The sequence below is a fragment of the Chlorocebus sabaeus genome, chromosome 8 (assembly GCF_047675955.1).
Source record: "Chlorocebus sabaeus isolate Y175 chromosome 8, mChlSab1.0.hap1, whole genome shotgun sequence".
In the NCBI taxonomy this organism is placed as follows: Eukaryota; Metazoa; Chordata; class Mammalia; order Primates; family Cercopithecidae; genus Chlorocebus; species Chlorocebus sabaeus.
Window position 1 is genome coordinate 138,998,979 of NC_132911.1, and position 16,705 is coordinate 139,015,683.

Consider the following 16,705-nt stretch of genomic DNA (forward strand, 5'->3'; position numbering starts at 1 on the left):
ATTACCTTAAGGTATGTCCCTTCAGTGCTGATTTTGCTGAGTTTTAATCATAAAGGGACGCTGGATTTTGTCAAACACTTTTTCATCATCTATTGAGATGATCATGGGATTTCTGTTTTTAATTCTGTTTATTGGTTTATCGTATGTTTTATTGACTTACGTATGTTAAACTATCCCTTCATTCCTGGTATGAAACCCACTTGATCATGGTGGATTATCTTTTTGATATGCTGTTGGATTCAATTCAGTAGTAATTTTGTCTCTATTTTCATCAGGAATATTGGTCTATAGTTTTCTATTTTTGTTGTGTCCTTCCCTGGTTTTGGTATTAGGGTGATATTGGCTTCATAGAGTGATTTAGGGAGGATTTCCTCTTTATCTTTTGGAATAGTGTCAATAGGATTGGTACCAGTTCTTCTTTTACTGTCTGATAGAATTCAGCTGTGAATCCATCTGGTCCTGGACTTTTTTTGTTGGCAATTTTTATATTACTATTTCAATCCTGCTGCTTGTTATTGGTCTGTTCAGAGATTCTATATCCTCCTGGTTTAATCTAGGAAGGTTGTGTATTTCTAGGAATTTATCCATCTCCCCTAGGTTTTCTAGTTTATGCACGTAATGGTGTTTATAGTAGCCTTGAATATCTTTTGTATTTCTGTGGTATCAGTTTCATATCTCCCTTTTCATTTCTAATTGAGCTTATTTGGATCTCCTCTCTTCTTTTCTTGATTAATCTTACTAATGGTCTATCAATTTTATTAATCTTTTTGAAGAACCATTTTTTTGTTTATCTTTTGTATTGTTTTTATTGTTTCAATTTCATTTAGTTCTGCCCTGACCTTTGTTATTTCTTTTCTTCTGTTGGGTTTGGGTTTGGATTGTTCTTGTTTTTCCAGTTTCATGAGGTGTGACCTTACATTGTCTACTTGTGCTCTTTCAGACTTTTTGATGTAGGCATTTATGCTATGAACTTTCCTCTTAGCACCACTTTTGCTGTATCCCAGAAGTTTTGATAGGTTGTGTCACTATTATCTTTCAGTTCAAATAATTTTTTAATTTCCATCTTGATTTCATTGTTGACCCAATGGTTATTCAGGAGCAGGTTATTTAATTTCTAAATGTGCATGGTTTTGAGGGTTCTTTTTGGAGTTGATTTCCAATTTTATTCTGCTGTGGTCTGAGAGAGTACTTAATATAATTTCAGTTTTCTTAAGTATACTGAGACATGTTTTGTGGCCTACCATATGGTCCATCTTGGAGAATGTTCCATGTGCTGATGACTATGTATATTCTGCAGTTGTTGGGTAGAATGTTCTGTAAATATCTGTTAAGTCCATTTGTTGTAGGGTATGATTTAAGTCCTTTTTTTTGTTGTTGACTTTCTATCTGGATGACTTGTCTAGTGCTGTCAGTGAAGTATTGAAGTCCCCTGCTGTTAATGTGTTGCCATCTACCGAATTTTTTAGGTCTAGTAGCAATTGTTTTATAAATTTGGGAACTCTAGTGTTAGTTGCATATATATTTAGAATTGTGATATTTTCCTGTTGGATTAGTCTTTTTATCATTATGTCTCTCTTTGTCTTTTATAACTGCTGTTGCTTTAAAGTTTGTTTTGCCTTATATAAGAATAGCTACTCCTGCTCACTTTTGGTGTCCATTTGCGTTAAGTATCTTTTTTTACCCCCTTACCTTAAATTTATGTGAATCCTTTTGTGTTAGGTAAGTCTCCTGAAGACAGCAGAAACTTGGTTGGTGAATTCTTATCCATTCTGCCATATCCATTTAAGTGGAGCATTTAGGCCATATACACTCAATGTTAATTTTGAAATGTGGGGTACTATTCTATTCATTGTGTATTTCTTGTATATCTAAATATCTTGTTAATTGTCCATTGGGTTATTGTTATATAGGTCCTGTGAGATGTATGCTTTAAGGAGGTTCTAGGATTTCAAGGATTTGTTTCAAGATTTAGAACTCCTTTTAGCAGTTCTCATAGTGCTGACTTGGTAGTGGCAAATTCTCTCAGCATTTGTTTGTCTGGAAAAGACTGGATCTCTCCTTCGTTTATGAAGCTTAGTTTTGCTGGATACAGAATTCTTGACTGATCATTGTTTTGCTTAAGGAGGTTAAAAATAGCACCCCAATCCCTTCTAGCTTGTAGGGTTTTTTCTGAGACATTGGCTTTAATCTGATAGGTTTTCCTTTAGAAGTTATCTGATGCTTTTGCTTCATACCTCTTAAGATTCTTTCCTTTCTCTTGACTTTAGATAACCTGATGACTGTGTGCCTCAGTGATTATCTTTTTGTGGTGAATTTCACAGGTGTTCTTTGAGCTTCTTGTATTTGTATGTCTAGATCTCTAGCATGGCCGGGGAAGTTTTCCTTGATTATTCCCTCAAGTATGTTTTCCAAACTTTTAGATTTCTCTTCTTCCTCAGGAACACATTTAATGTAGTCCCAGACTTCTTGGAGGTATTGTTTATTTTTTAAATTTATTTGTCTTTGATGGATTAGGCTAATTAGAAAGCCTTGTCTTCGAGCTCTGTGTTTTTATTTTTTTCTACTTGTTTGATTTTATTGCTGAGACTTTCCAGTGCATTTTGCATTTCTCTAAGTGTGTCCTTGATTTCCAGAAGTTGTGATTGTTTTTATTTATGCTATCTATTTCACTGAAGAATTTTCCTTTTATATCCTGTGTTATGTTTTTGATTTCTTTAAACTGAACTTCACCTTTCTCTGGTCTTTGATTAGCTTAATAACTGATCTTCTACATGGATGAAGCTGGAAACCATTATCCTCAGCAAACTAACACAGGAACAGAAAAACCAAACACTGTATGTTCTCATTTATAAGTGGAAGCTGAACAATGAGAACACATGGACACAGAGAGGGAAACAACACACATTGGGGCTTGTCCGGCGAGTAGGGGGTGGGAGAGCATCAGGATAAATAGCTAATGCATGAAGGGCTTAATACCTAGGTGAAGGGTTGATAGGTACAGCGAACCATCATGGCACACATTTACCTATGTAACAAAGCTGCAAGTCCTGCACATGTATCCTGGAACTTAAAATAAAATAAAATATTTGAAAAATTGACCTTCTGAATTCTCTTTCTGGTAATTCAGAGAACTCGTCTTGGCTTGGATCCATTGCTGATGAGCTGGTATGAGCTTTTTAGGGTGTTAAAGAATCTTGTTTTGTCATATTACCAGATTTTTTTTTAGTTCCTTCTCATTTAGGTAGACTATGTCAGAGGTAAGACCTAGAATTCAAAGGTTGCTGTTCAGATTCTTTTGTCCCGTGGAGTGCTCCCTTGATGTGGTGTTCTCCCTCTTACCCTAGGAATGAGGCTTCCTGAGAGCCAAACTGTAGTGATTGTTTTTGCTTTTCTGGGTCTAGCCACTCAGTGGAACTACTGGGCTCCAGGCTGGTATGGGGAAGTGTCTGCAAAGAGTCCTGTGATGTGATCCATCTTCAGGTCTTGCAGCCATGGTCCAGTGGAGGTAGGAGGGGAGTAAAGTGGACTCTGTGAGGGTTCTTCGTTGTATTTTTGTGGAGTGTGCTGCTTTTGTGTTGGTAGGCCTCCAGCCAGGAGGTGGCGCTTTCAAAGACACACCAGTTGTGGTCCTATAGGGAGGATGCAAACTTGCCTCCAGCGCCTAGTTAAGTATTCAGGTTTCTCAGTCAGTGGGCAGGGCCATAGAGCTCCCAGGAGATTATGACCTTTGTCTTTGGCTACTGGGGCAGGTAGAAATGCAGAGAAGCATGTCTGAGCTCAGCCTCTCCTTGGACAGGGTTTGCTGCAGCTGCTTTGGGGGATGGGGATGTGGTTCCAAGTCCAGTGGACTTATATTCCCAGGGGAATTATGGCTGTGTCTGCTGACTTATACAGGTTGCCAGGAGAGTGGGGGAAAGCTGGCAGTCACAGGTCTCACCCCTCTCCCATGCAGCCTGCAGTCCCAGAGACTGGTCTCACTCCCACTGTGCCCCCCTAACAGCATCGAGTCTGTTTCCAAACAGCTGGTGACTATGAGTTTCTCCACTGAGAAAGCAAGCAGACTCACAGTTTTTTTTGCATCTCAGGGAGACTGCAGCAGTGATCCAGTTCCTTCAAAGGTTCTGTGGATTCTTTCAGCTTTCCTGGTTTGTCCCTGTGGTAGTTCTTGGAGCAAAAGTTCATGATGTGAGTCTCCACATGCTGCTCTGTGCATCTGAGCGGGAACTGCAAGCTAGTCCTACCTCCTATTCACCATCTTAATCCTAGTATTTCTATTTTTGTACAATATGTATTTCTTTGGGCACTCAAAAAAATATTTTTGGCTGGGCATGGTGGCTCACACCTGTAATCTCAGCTCTTTGGGAGGCCACGGCAGGCGAATCACCTGAGGTCGGGAGTTCAAGACCAGACTGGCTAACATGGTGAAACCCTGTCTCTACTAAAAATATAAAAGTAGCTGGGCATTGTGGTATGCACCTGTAATCCCAGCTACTCTGGAGGCTGAGGCAGGAGAATCACTTGAACCCAGGAGGCAGAGGTTGCAATGAGCTGAGATCGCACCATTGCACTCCAGCCTAGGCAACAGAGTGAGACTCTGTCTCCCTGCCCCCACCAAAAGTAAATTTTAAAAAACCTATATTTTAAAATTAAACAATGTGGATTGAGCCATATATGCACCAACTAGACATGCTCCTAACTCAAAGATTCCAAGTCTCTGCTTCTGTCCTCCAGCCAGTGGGGAGCTATGGATGGTTTTTGAGGACGTGATTCACCTGGTCAGTCACAGGAATTCTGGAATAAATAGCTCTTTATTTTGTTGTTTCATTTTCCTCACGTACTCTTTCCAGTGTTTACATGCTTTCTTCATTTTTCTTGCCAGCAATTGGCAGTTTTTCTTTAATTTTTTTTCTTCACCAAGCCTCCAAATTTATTTCTCTCTTAAGGTCTTTATTGTTTTCCTCTTTTCAGACAAAAATTAGTTGCTGAAGTCATTTCTTCTCTGGTGCTTGATGAGCCTCCAGAGACGTTGCATACAGCCAAAGAGCTTTGTATATGACTCCCCTAAGACAGTAAGAGGTGGTGGGAAACAAGCCACAGGGATCAGGGGACAAGGCTTCTGGCCCTTTCTCAGCACTGGACTGGGGGCTCTCCCTCCCCATGCCTTGGATTCCATGCTAACAACAGGGAGAGGTCAGTGCAGAGATCCCTGGAGACCCCATCCTGTCATGACCATCTACAATCCCAAGGCAATGAGTGAACACTGAAGTTCAAAAACATTGGCCGTCGAGAAAGCAGAGAGCCCTGCAGAACAGCTTGAGTCTCTCATATCAAGAGCTCAAAACTTCCAGCCCCCTGCTGCCCACACAGAGAGCTTCTCAGTCACTGGGCAATGGCTGGGCAGTGGTTTGTTCTATGGCAGAGACCACGAGGGAACTAACGCTGCTGCACTCACCCCAGCATGCAGCCACATCAGCATCACAGAGATCAAATGCCTCCTTTCCTTGATGGGAAAAAGGTTTTTACAGAGATGAAAGTCATGTGCCTTGCCCAGGGTCATGTGGCTGGGTTGGGGGTGGGGTGATAGTGATACAAACAGGAGACAGGGAAATACCGGGTAGAAGAGGGCATTTACCCAACAAAGGTCCCACTCTCAAGCCTGAAGACCCGCTGCCCTAAATGAGGACAGGCATTTTCTGTTTTTGTGCCCAGAAAGTTGCTTTTGGCCTGCCATTCTCCCCATGTTGCCCCCATGTGAACCTGAGACCTTAGTCGGCACACACACAAATGACTGAACATTGAGACCAGCAAATCAGCAGATGAGCAGACCAGCAGACCAGCAATGGTGGAAAGATGCAGCAGGGAAAGAAAGAAGAGGAGGGATGACTGGACACCAAGGGGAGTTTGGCTGGGGGCGGTCAGAGAACAGTCTGGTTGCTGGGTGACCCAACTCCAGGAGAAGACCAACTTCCCACTCCATCTCCACTTCCAGCTCCCCATCCATCTCGCCGAGAGCCATCTCCACCACTCAATAAAACTTTGCACTCATCCCTCAAGCTCATGTATGATCCAATTCTTTTAGGACACTGGGCAGGAATTTGGGTTATGGAAGGTTGTTACACTGGCTCTCTGCCCTTGGGATAAGGCAGAGGGTCCACTGAGCTGATCAGCACACAAGTTGTCTGCAGATGGCAAATCTGAAAGAGCTTGTAGCACACACCCACTTGGGCTTCAGGAGTCGCAGGCACCCACCTCTTGACGTTGTGGTGGGGCAGGAGCCCAAAAGTGCTCACCTCAGCCTCTGCACCTGCCTGTCAGCATGCTTCTCCTAGGGGTTTGAGCTGCAGGGCAAACAAGCAGGCAAGTCACACCCCTGTTGCACATCCTGCGAGGGAAATCAGGGAACTCTCCGTTTTCATCAGTTCATTCAATAAGAAGCTCTAAGAAATACCACTCCAGTTCTCACCATCTTCCCACTTCTACCTCTCCAGGGAGAGTGGTCTCCACTGAATTGGCATTGGGGTTAAACAGATCTGGGTTTGTCACTGACTACCTTTGTGATCTGATTTTTAAAAGGCTCATATCTTCACATGGGTTTTTCTCAATTTCAGACGTTCTACTTCTTCTTTTTTGCCTACATCCATTTTATTCTTGTCCTTTAAAATCTCCATCAGGGGACTTCTCCCTGAAGCCCTCCTGCCTCCTCTGGTCAGGTTCACTCACCCCTCCTACCCTCTTGGTATGCCCTGGATTTAATTTGTCTCTCCCACTGGACGATGATGATTTTTCCTTCAGTCTCTCCCATGAGAGATTGTGAGCTCCAGGTAGAAGAGGGCCACACCTATATATCTCCCAGAAATGGGCACGGAGGACTGTAAAATGTGAGACTTTCACAGCTCAATACAAAGGGCTGTGAGAGAATAGGGACTAGAATGTAACCATCTCAGGCTCCCTGTAGCTGTAAATTCCTTGTGGATGGCAGGTGCTCAGCACAGTGCTCTGTACAGGTTGTTGCTCTCAAAATATAAAACAAAAAGCTTCAGAGATAAGCTGTTTCTATTAGTCATTTACACCATAGTATGAAGTTGACCGTGCATTGCCTGCCTCTTAGGGATGCTGACTTTTAAGTTTCTCTCCCTGAATAATTAAAAACTCAGGATCATACATCAAGAAGCAGCAGAGAAAAGAAGGGAGGGGAAAAGAGAGGAGAGAATAAAGCTAAAGGGATGTCAGCTTCTCTGAAAAGACAATTAGCCCTCGTGCCCATGCCTCAGGCTGGCTTCTCTTAGTAACTCAGAAGTTTTATTTCCATGAATTCTACCCCTCTTGTGACCCTCCAGGAGAATAAGATCTCAGTAAGACCCTCTTCTGAGCTGATATCTCCATCCTGGACCTGCCAGAGGCAGTTTGTTTCCTTGTTTATGTGCTGAGAGACACAGCCTCTATTTGGCAGGAAGTGTGAACAAACAGATCTGAGGCGATTTCTTTTCATCACCACCTACCTCCTACAACAACTGTCACTTCCTCCTTCCTTCCTTCCTTCTCTCTCAGAGAGCTTTAATGCCGAGAATACCAAATGGAGATCACAGTTCTGGGTGTGAGTCATGATTTCACTACCGGCTAGCTCTGTGACATTCTGCCTTGGTTTCTTCATCTGTGAAATGGGACAAAATCCTTGTCATATCTTCCACTATGCAGTCAGTTCAGGTAAATGCATCAATGTCATGAATTTAGCAAAATGCATCATGTCTTTTTTGATGGTAGATGCAGCAGCTGCAGAAATGTCTAAGACAAAGTTTGTGGGAAGGATTAAATGGGGCAGTGTGGAATAACAACCAAAGTGTCTAATTATTTTCCAGAGGACGCTTTGTCCATGTTCATGACCTATGCTTTCCTGATCCGTGGGGTCAGGTTCACTTCCTGGAGAGCACTGTGGTGCAGGGACGGCTGTGGCATGTGTACCTCTTTGTCCACCAACCCATGGCAGAAATCACTGATCAACCCAATATCATCTCAGGATTCTCCTCAACACAGGCACCTGGGAGTCACTGACCATCAGCCAGTAGCCAAAACCTACATGCTATTACAGGAAAAAGCAGCACGGCTTTGGAGTAACACTAATGTGATTTGAATCTGGTTCCTCTGAAGCATTGAGCAAGTTTGACAGTCTCCTTAAATGAAAGTACTCATCCATATCTGTATAAAGAATATATTTCTGCCTAACTCCCAGGTTTCCTGTGATAATTAAATAAGACTAAATAGCATGGAAGTACATGTGCATAGTAGTACTCCCTTCCTTCCTTCCTTCCTTCCTTCCTTCCTTCCTTCCTTCCTTCCTTCCTTCCTTCCTTCCTTCCTTCCTTCCTTCCTTCCTTCCTTCCTTTCTTCTTTCCTTCCTTCCTTCCTTCCTTCCTTCCTTCCTTCCTTCCTTCCTTCCTTCCTTCTTTCCTTCCTTCCTTCCTTCCTTGCTCCTTCCTTCCTTCCTTCCTTCCTTCCTTCCTTCCTTCCTTCTTTCTTTATTTCTTTTTTTTTTTTTGGCACTATGAAGTCTTGCTTTGTCACCCAGGCTGGAGTGCAATGGCATGACCTTGGCTCACTGCAACCTCTGCCTCGCAGTTTCAAGAAATTCTCCTGCCTCAGTCTCCCGAGTAGCTGGGATTACAGGCATGCACCACCACCCCTGGCTAATTTTTGTGTTTTTAGTAGGGACGGAGTTTCACCATGTGGCCAGGCTGGTCTCAAACTCCTGACCTTGTGATCCGCCCGCCTTGGCCTCCCAAAGTGCTGGGTTACAGGCGTGAGCCACCGCACCTGGCTGGTAGTACTTTTTCTACCCCAACCTTCCAATTCTAAATAGGTCTTTCCTCTGATTCTCAGTTTTTACCATCTGTAAAATATTATTAATAGAGCTGTTCTTGCAAGGTTGTTTTGGAGTTTCAAAGTGCTGCCCCTTGCTTTTGACAACTCTTGGTCATACTGAGGTAAGAAATTAAAAGTCTTGGCTCGGTATCATGGCTCACATCTATAATCCCAGCATTTTGGGAGGTGGGCAGATCACTTGATGTCAGGAGTTTGAGGTATTTTGTACTCAAAATACAAAAATTAGCTGCGCATGGTGGCGTTCACCTGCAATTCCTGGTACTGGGGAGGCTGAGGCAGGAGATTCGCTTGAACCTGGGAGGCAGAGGTTACAGAGAGCTGAGATCACACCATTGCACTCCAACCTGGGTGACAGAGTGAGACTGTGTCTCAAAAAATGAATAAATGAATACAAGTCCTGACTCTCACCCTCATCACTGTCTTCTGTGCACAACTAAACCAATGTGTCCCTAGCCGAAGTTCTATCTTGCCTCAGTTTCCCTTCCATCCTCTCCCCAGTTTTGAGAATCAGTCAGCATAAGCTGGGGAAGGGTCATTATTTCCAAGCAAATAAAAGAGCTAGATCTTGGTCCAGCGTGTGTGTGTGTGTGTGTGTGTGTGTGTGTGTGTGTGTGTGTATGTGTGTGTGTGTTGGGGTGGGGGAGGGTGGAGAGGGGAAATGTGAGTTAATTCATTCAGCAGCAGTCCTGACTACCTCCTCCTCCCAGTTTGCTTCATCCTGGGGAGTAGGGAAGTGGAGGCCAAAGCCTGGATGTTCCTTAGAACTCTTAGGGGTTTGATTTTCCCTCAGCCCCTTCAGGACCGTTAGTACCTCAGGGAATAAATGTCCCCACTATGCACGCTCTTCGGAAGAAAGACAGCTGGTGTGTCTCAAAGATTTCCCCAGCTATTTCCTCTTGCCCAGTGGATTCCACCAGGGCCTGATCAGGGCTCCTAGGACACAAAAAAAAAAAAAAAAAAAAAAAAATTTAAGGGGGACCTCACTTCCAGCATCCTGCAAGTGCCCATCCTGCAATTGAGAGTAAGGGCCTCCTTAAATGTGGTACTCAGTTTCTTGCCTGCCTCATCCAGCCGGGTCCTGAAAGTATCGAAAGAATTGAATAAAAGCCTGAAATGTTAGATGGGAATGTTTGAAGGACTGGACTTTAGAGTCGGGCCCTCCAGGTTCAAATTCCAACACTACCACCACTTGAGTTGTGGCATTTCCTGTAATTTAACTATATATATTTTTTCATCTGTAAATTGGAGATAATAATAGTACTTACCTTCATACTCTTGCTGTGAGGATTCCATTAGGGACTGCATTAGCGTAACCAAGGAAGCATTAGTAAGAATAAAAGAACAATTTTTATTAGACTGTATAATACTGAAAATAATAGGGATCCTGGGGAAGGTAAAGAGAACATATACCTACCAGGTGGCTGGTCCTATGCTAGGTGCCTTATATATGTTTTTTTCATATTAAGCCTCAAAAATCTTCTCTATATCATGATGTTAAGAAATTAAGGCCACAAAGGATAAGAAACTTGTCCCAAGATGTTCAATTGATGTGAAGAGGTTGCAGTCGTTGAGCTCACGTCCCTGAAATTCCAAATTCTCTGCTCTTTCCTTTTGCCCTAAAGCCATCTTAGCGTGGAAATCCATGCACTGGGTGCCTGGTTCCTCAGCTGGCTCTTCATTAGGATCTTCTGCGTGGCTTTATAAACACACACTTGCCAGAGTTCCAGGCTTGGCTTAGAATCAACAACAAATCTGTGTTTGGAACAGGAAGCCCTGGGATGGGCATGAACTGTCAGGCTCGGCACCATTGCAGGCTGGGTGACCTCTAAACTCTCTCTACCTCCAATTTTCTATGTTCAGCCTCTTGAGAAAATGAGAGTGAAAGTGATGATTAAACTGTAAGAATAAAGTGTCTTCCTAAGGAAACGCTGGCACCTTCTAAGGACATATAATTAAAGCCCAATAGATTAAAATTCCTTTAAGAAATGAGTAATACAAAGATTAAGGCACATCTGATATAGCTTCTTGAATGGCTGCTCAAAGATTTACAGGCAAAGGATAAATCAGCTCTTCTGAGAGAGAAGATACATCTTATTGCTCACATCTGGCAGTGGAAGGTAAAGTGTGCAGAAAAGGAGACGTGCCTGGCAATCTTCACGCAAGGCACCAGAAGTGCTTCTGCAAATATATTCTGGATGAAGAAAAAGAAAATCCCCTTCAAGTGAATGGTTTGGTTGTCAGTCATGAGTCAAGTGACTTGGCATGTCAAATTTCTTTCTTGGGCAGGTTTTTTATCACACACAGAAAATGAGCAAAGGAACTTAGAGTAATTAGGAGGTAATGAAGTTGTCAGAATAAGCTATTGACCAAAGAGCAGACAAGGGAATAGATGAAAAATTTAAACGTTTCTAATTTAGCTGATCTGGAAGCTGCATATCTTTTGGCCGTAGTGGAATTATCCTCAGTGCCTAATGAATGAGTTTTTCTGGGCAAAGCAGGGAGCATCCCAGAAGACAAAGGAAGAAGGAATTGGAATCAAAGTCCAAAATGGTAATGGTGATTGTAATATAAATTATAATTAATCCCTTACGTTTTTATCTGTCTTTGCAAAGCACTTGAACATATATTACCTCATTCAATTTGCACAGAAACCTAAGAGGGAAGAGACATCCAAGGATGTAAGTATGGAAACTTGAGGTCAGAAAGTGTAATCACTTGCTTAAGGGCTGCACATTACCCTTACTAGTGCAGGATTGAGACTCGAATTCTGGTCCTTCCAGCCCACAGCAAAGCCCTGTTCATTATACATTGACATGGGGAGCATTGAGGGTAATTAAAGAAATTGACAGACTGGTTATATTAGATCCATGCAATGAAAATTGCCAGACCCTGTGTCCTTTCTTCTTGCATCCTTCCCTTTCTGCTTCCCTGGTCCCTTCTGCCCTGTCTTCATTATTCATTATTCATTATTCATTATTTTAATCTGATTTTAATCTAATTATTCATTATTTTAATCATTATTCATTATTTAATCATTATTCATTATTTTAATCTATTTTAATCTGATGAGGTGGGTTCCCTGAAAAGAATCTGGGCTTCCTCTGTTTATTCTGGTTGGTGCTGCTAGTGGGGAAAAAGACCAAAGGATAATTATTTACTTAGCACAGTTTCTGTGTTTTGCCCATGATATGGTTAAGCTTTGTGTTCCCAGTCAAATCTCATCTTGAATTGTAATCCCCACAGTCCCCACATGTCAAGACCAGGTAGAGATAATTGAATCATGGGGGCAGTTTCCTCCATGCTGTTCCCCGTGATAGTGAGTTCTCACAAGATCTGGTGGTTTTATAAGGGGCTCTTCCCCCTTCACTCGGCACTCCTCCTTCCTGCCACCTTGTGAAGAAGGTGCCTTACTTCCTCTTCCCCTTCTGCCATAATTGCAAGCTTCCTGAGGCCTCCCCAGACATGCTGAACTGTAAGTCAGTTAAACCTCTTTCCTTTGTAAATTACCTAATCTTGGGCAGTTCTTTCTAGCACTATGAAAATGGACTAATACAACCCACAAGGTCTCTCTTATTCAGTGCTCGAAATCACTCTGCACGGTAGGTGTAATTACCCGCTCTGTGGCGCATGCAAAAACTAGGACCCAGAAAGACTAGACAACTCACCCTAAAACTCTGCTAAATAAGTTGTGCAGCTCCACCCAGTGTCTCCGTCATCAGTATTTATATTCTTGTTACTATTATTTCCACCTGCCAGGTCATGTTAGCTGGAGAATAACAGGCCACAGAGATGACAATTTAGCCATGAAGGTAAAGGCTGAGAGTGAATATGGCTCAACCTGCAAGTCTGCAAAGATCCTTCCAGTCATTGGTACATTGTCTGCCCAGGCTCAGCCTGCCCCATAAATGTGCCTCTCCAGAAATCTGTGCCCAACTCTGATCTGCTTGACCCACAGCCCTCCCCATTGATCTCTTCCATGTCGTGGCTACAACTGCCCCCTTCTTATTGATAACTTCTCAACATGTGTCTTTCACCAGACTTCTTTCCTGACCTAGAAATTTCCATATGCAACTGTCTGAGCAGCCCACCTGTCTGCTTCACATCCATGTCCTACTCAGCATATGTGAAGGCAACAAGATTACACCCCCTCTTTGGGGCTAAGTCGAGTCCTAAGTCTTGAAATCCTCCCTCTCCTTTGCACTCCACACTGAATTACTCATCAAGGTTGGGGTAATTCTATTTCCCAAAGTTCTCTTGAATCCATGCTTCTCCTTCTGGTCCTAATGCCAGCCTCATGCCAGCCCACCATCCTCTCCCACCTATACAGTTACAATAGATTGATAGGTTGTCTTTTAACATCTACTCTTTCTCATCTCCAACCAACATTCCACTGTAATGCTGGAATGACCTTTCTAAGAGGAATGAATATCTGGCTGTACCACGCCCCTTCTTGTGGTTCTCTTCAACTTCACATTAAAGTCCAAGCTATGCAGCATGTGATTAAAGGATGTTTGTCACTTGTTTCTGATTTCCTTCCCTTTCTCACCTTCTACGTTTGCTATCTTCAAACTTCAGGCTCCAGAAAGCCCGAACTGTCTGCACCACCCAAGAATTCTAGCCTCTCTCATCTCTTGATGCCTGTGTATGCTATTTCTTCTGCCTATAGTACCCATCTATTTCTTGTCCTTCAGAAAAATTTCTGTTTATTCATCAAGTCTCATCTCAAGTTCTAGCTCTTCTGTGAAGCATTTTCTTACTCATCCAGGAAAACTTAAGAACCTTGTTACACACCTGTGTCCTGGCTGTTGACATGCTGGGTAGCAACATTTGTAGGAATGACTGCCTTCTCCATTTGACTGGGAACTCTTCAGGGAAAACACCAAATATCTACTTATTTTGGTATCTCCATAAGGGTCAGGAAAAAAAAGTTTCTTAAATAGATTTAAGTAATCATCCAGTCTGTAAACCTCTGTCTGACCCAAGCATACTACAAAATATATAGGCAAAATAAGTCTTTATTAGGCAATTACTAAAGTGTTTTTCCATTTGTTCAGAGGGAAAAAGCTTTATTTCTGATTTTCCTCTAAATTATTGCCAAATGAAATTCTACTTTTTCCTTCTTTTCTCTGTTCTTAAAATTGCTGCCCTTATAAATAAACTTTGCACAGATATTTTGTGTATGGAAATGAAATTGATAGTATACACACCTATTGGAATGGCTCAAAATGATAATATCAAGGACTAGCAAGGATACAAAGCAACTGAAAATTGTATGCCTTGTTTGTGGGATGCAAAATAATAAGCATTTTGGAAAATAGTGTGTGTGGCAATTTTTTATAAATTAAACTTCATTTACAATATGACCCAGCAATCCTACTCCTATTTACCCAAGAAAAAGAAAGACACGTGTTTACAGAAAAGCTGTACACAAATATTTATGGCAGTTTTATCCATAATTACCAAAAACTAAAAATAAGTCAAATGTACTTCAACTAGTGAATGAGTAAACAAACTATGGTGCATAGTTTGTGCACCATATGCATAAGTTCATAAGCAATGCAGTCATTCTCAGCAATAAAGAGAAACAAACTGCCTAACATTGTATACACATGCAGCTCAGGCTAGACCATACATGTGGACATACTTCATGAGTGGTGAAGCACGTGAAGGTGATGTCATTATCATTTTCAGTCTGATGAATATTCTAACCTAGACAAATAACTAAAACAGACTTATTTTTCTCCAGTCACTGCCTAGACTTGTGCTTTGCTGAATTTCCCCATCTTGTCCCTTGGTGGCATCCTAGGAAGATTCCATCACTCTCCTGCCACATCAGGAGTGAAGTCCAGCCTGGCTAGTCCAATCGAAGCTGACAGTCTCCTTCCAAATGCTACCCTTGCTTCTTCCCTGACCTGCAACTCCAAGCTTATGTGTACCTTAAGGCCTTGATGTGGGGAGGCTGGAGGGCGTGCACTTTTATTCCTCTTCTCTTTTCTCTTTTTTGTCCCCTCTCATAGAAAAGGGATGGAAGAGAGGAAAACACCTCTGTAATGGGCCAATTTTTGGTGTACTCCTTGAAGCCCTAACCCCCACGGAGATGGTTTCTGGAGGTGGAGCCTTCAGAGGATGATAGGATTAGCATTCTTATAAAAAAAAGAAGAGAGACCAAAGTGCTCTCTCTGTCTCTGTCTCTGTCTGGTCTCTCTCTGCCCCCACACACATACACATGCTAAGAAAAAACTATGTGAGGACACAACAAGAAAACAGCCGTCTACAATCCAGGAAGAGAGTCTGCACTTAGAACTGAACGCTGCTGAACTCTGGTCTTGGGCATTCCAGCCTTCAGAGCTGTGAGAAAAGAAGTGTCTGCTGTTGAAACCACCTAGTCTGTGGTATTTTGTTATGGCAGCCTGAGCTGACTAAGACAGCCTCTAACCAGTGCTGCCAAGCCCCTTGCTTGGCTTTCACTGGCCTCTGTTCTTCCAAAAAGGAGCTTCAGAGATGCATTTTCAACAACTCTCTCTGCTTCCCTCTCATGAGGAATTGCATGTAAGGAGTGGGGAGCTGCATCTGCAAGCTTCTGGTAGGAGAAGCCATGTGAAGTAGAGCTACTGTTGATGTGCATTAGATCAAAGTCACTGCCAACCAGCAGCCAACTGTAGTGCGAGCTAGAAATTATCTATTGTTGGGAGCTACTGAGATGTAGGAGTCATTTGGTACCTCAGCAAATGAATCCCCTACTTGCCCAAGCAAATCAGCAGGTCCCTACAAAAGCTGAGATCCAACCTTGGAATATGATGCCTAGGATGCACTATTTTGATTGACCAGGACTGGGTCACCCCTCTTACAGTCACCTGTAACTCCTATGAGAGATTCTCATGGAGTTGCTTTCTTCTGGCTTTGGGACTCAGAGACTCACCTCTTGCTATGTACACTGAATTCCAACCATGTTTCCCTGGGAAAATTCCCCTGATGTGCTAGTATTCTACTTCTATCGGCTGGAGAGGGGATGGGAGGACAGGGGATGCAGCACAGCCAGCTCAGCTGTGTCTCAATAATTGTTGGAGGCATTGTCTCCTCATTGACCTTGCCATTATTTTTGGTTTTCTATAGATAGACTGTTCTCTCTCTCTCTCTCTCTCTCTCTCTCTCTCCCCCCCGCCCCCCACTCCCTGCCTCAGCATTGAGTTCTAGTATCCAGTTCCAGGATAACAGAAAACTTCCACTCAATAGTCAGATATTACTTCTATTAACACACACCCCAAGTGATAGTTGGGCAAGACAATCAAGCCATCTCTCCTGAGGTAGAGGGCTGCTAAGGCAGTCCTACATTCTGAAAATATCACTCACTCACAAGATCATTTGCTCGTGCATTCATAACTTTAACAAATACATATAAATGCCTACTGAACTTACATAGGTGATGCTTGAGAGGCACCTGAGAATAAGCTCTGTAAGGCTTTATTTGTGCAGGAAATGGGCATGACAAAGGCATGGATGAGCACAAAGCCCACAGGGGGTTGCCAGAACTCAGTAGCACTGAAGCATAAGAAGAGAGTTATGACTCATTCTGGTGCCAGTGAGAGAAACCCAGCTCCAATGGCACTGAGAGCAGAGGGGAGTAATGTTTTGGCCCATGCAGTTGACAAGCATGGGGATAAGTTGGGTCCAGGTTCACAAGCAGAGCTGCAAGAATCTGCCTCTCTCAGTCTGTGGCTCTCCTTTCTTTCCTGCTGGCCTCACTCTCAAGCACTGTCTCTCCATGTTGTGGCCTCCAGCTGCACTCATTTCCCTTTTTCTCAGGTTCAAGATAAGACTCAATTTCACT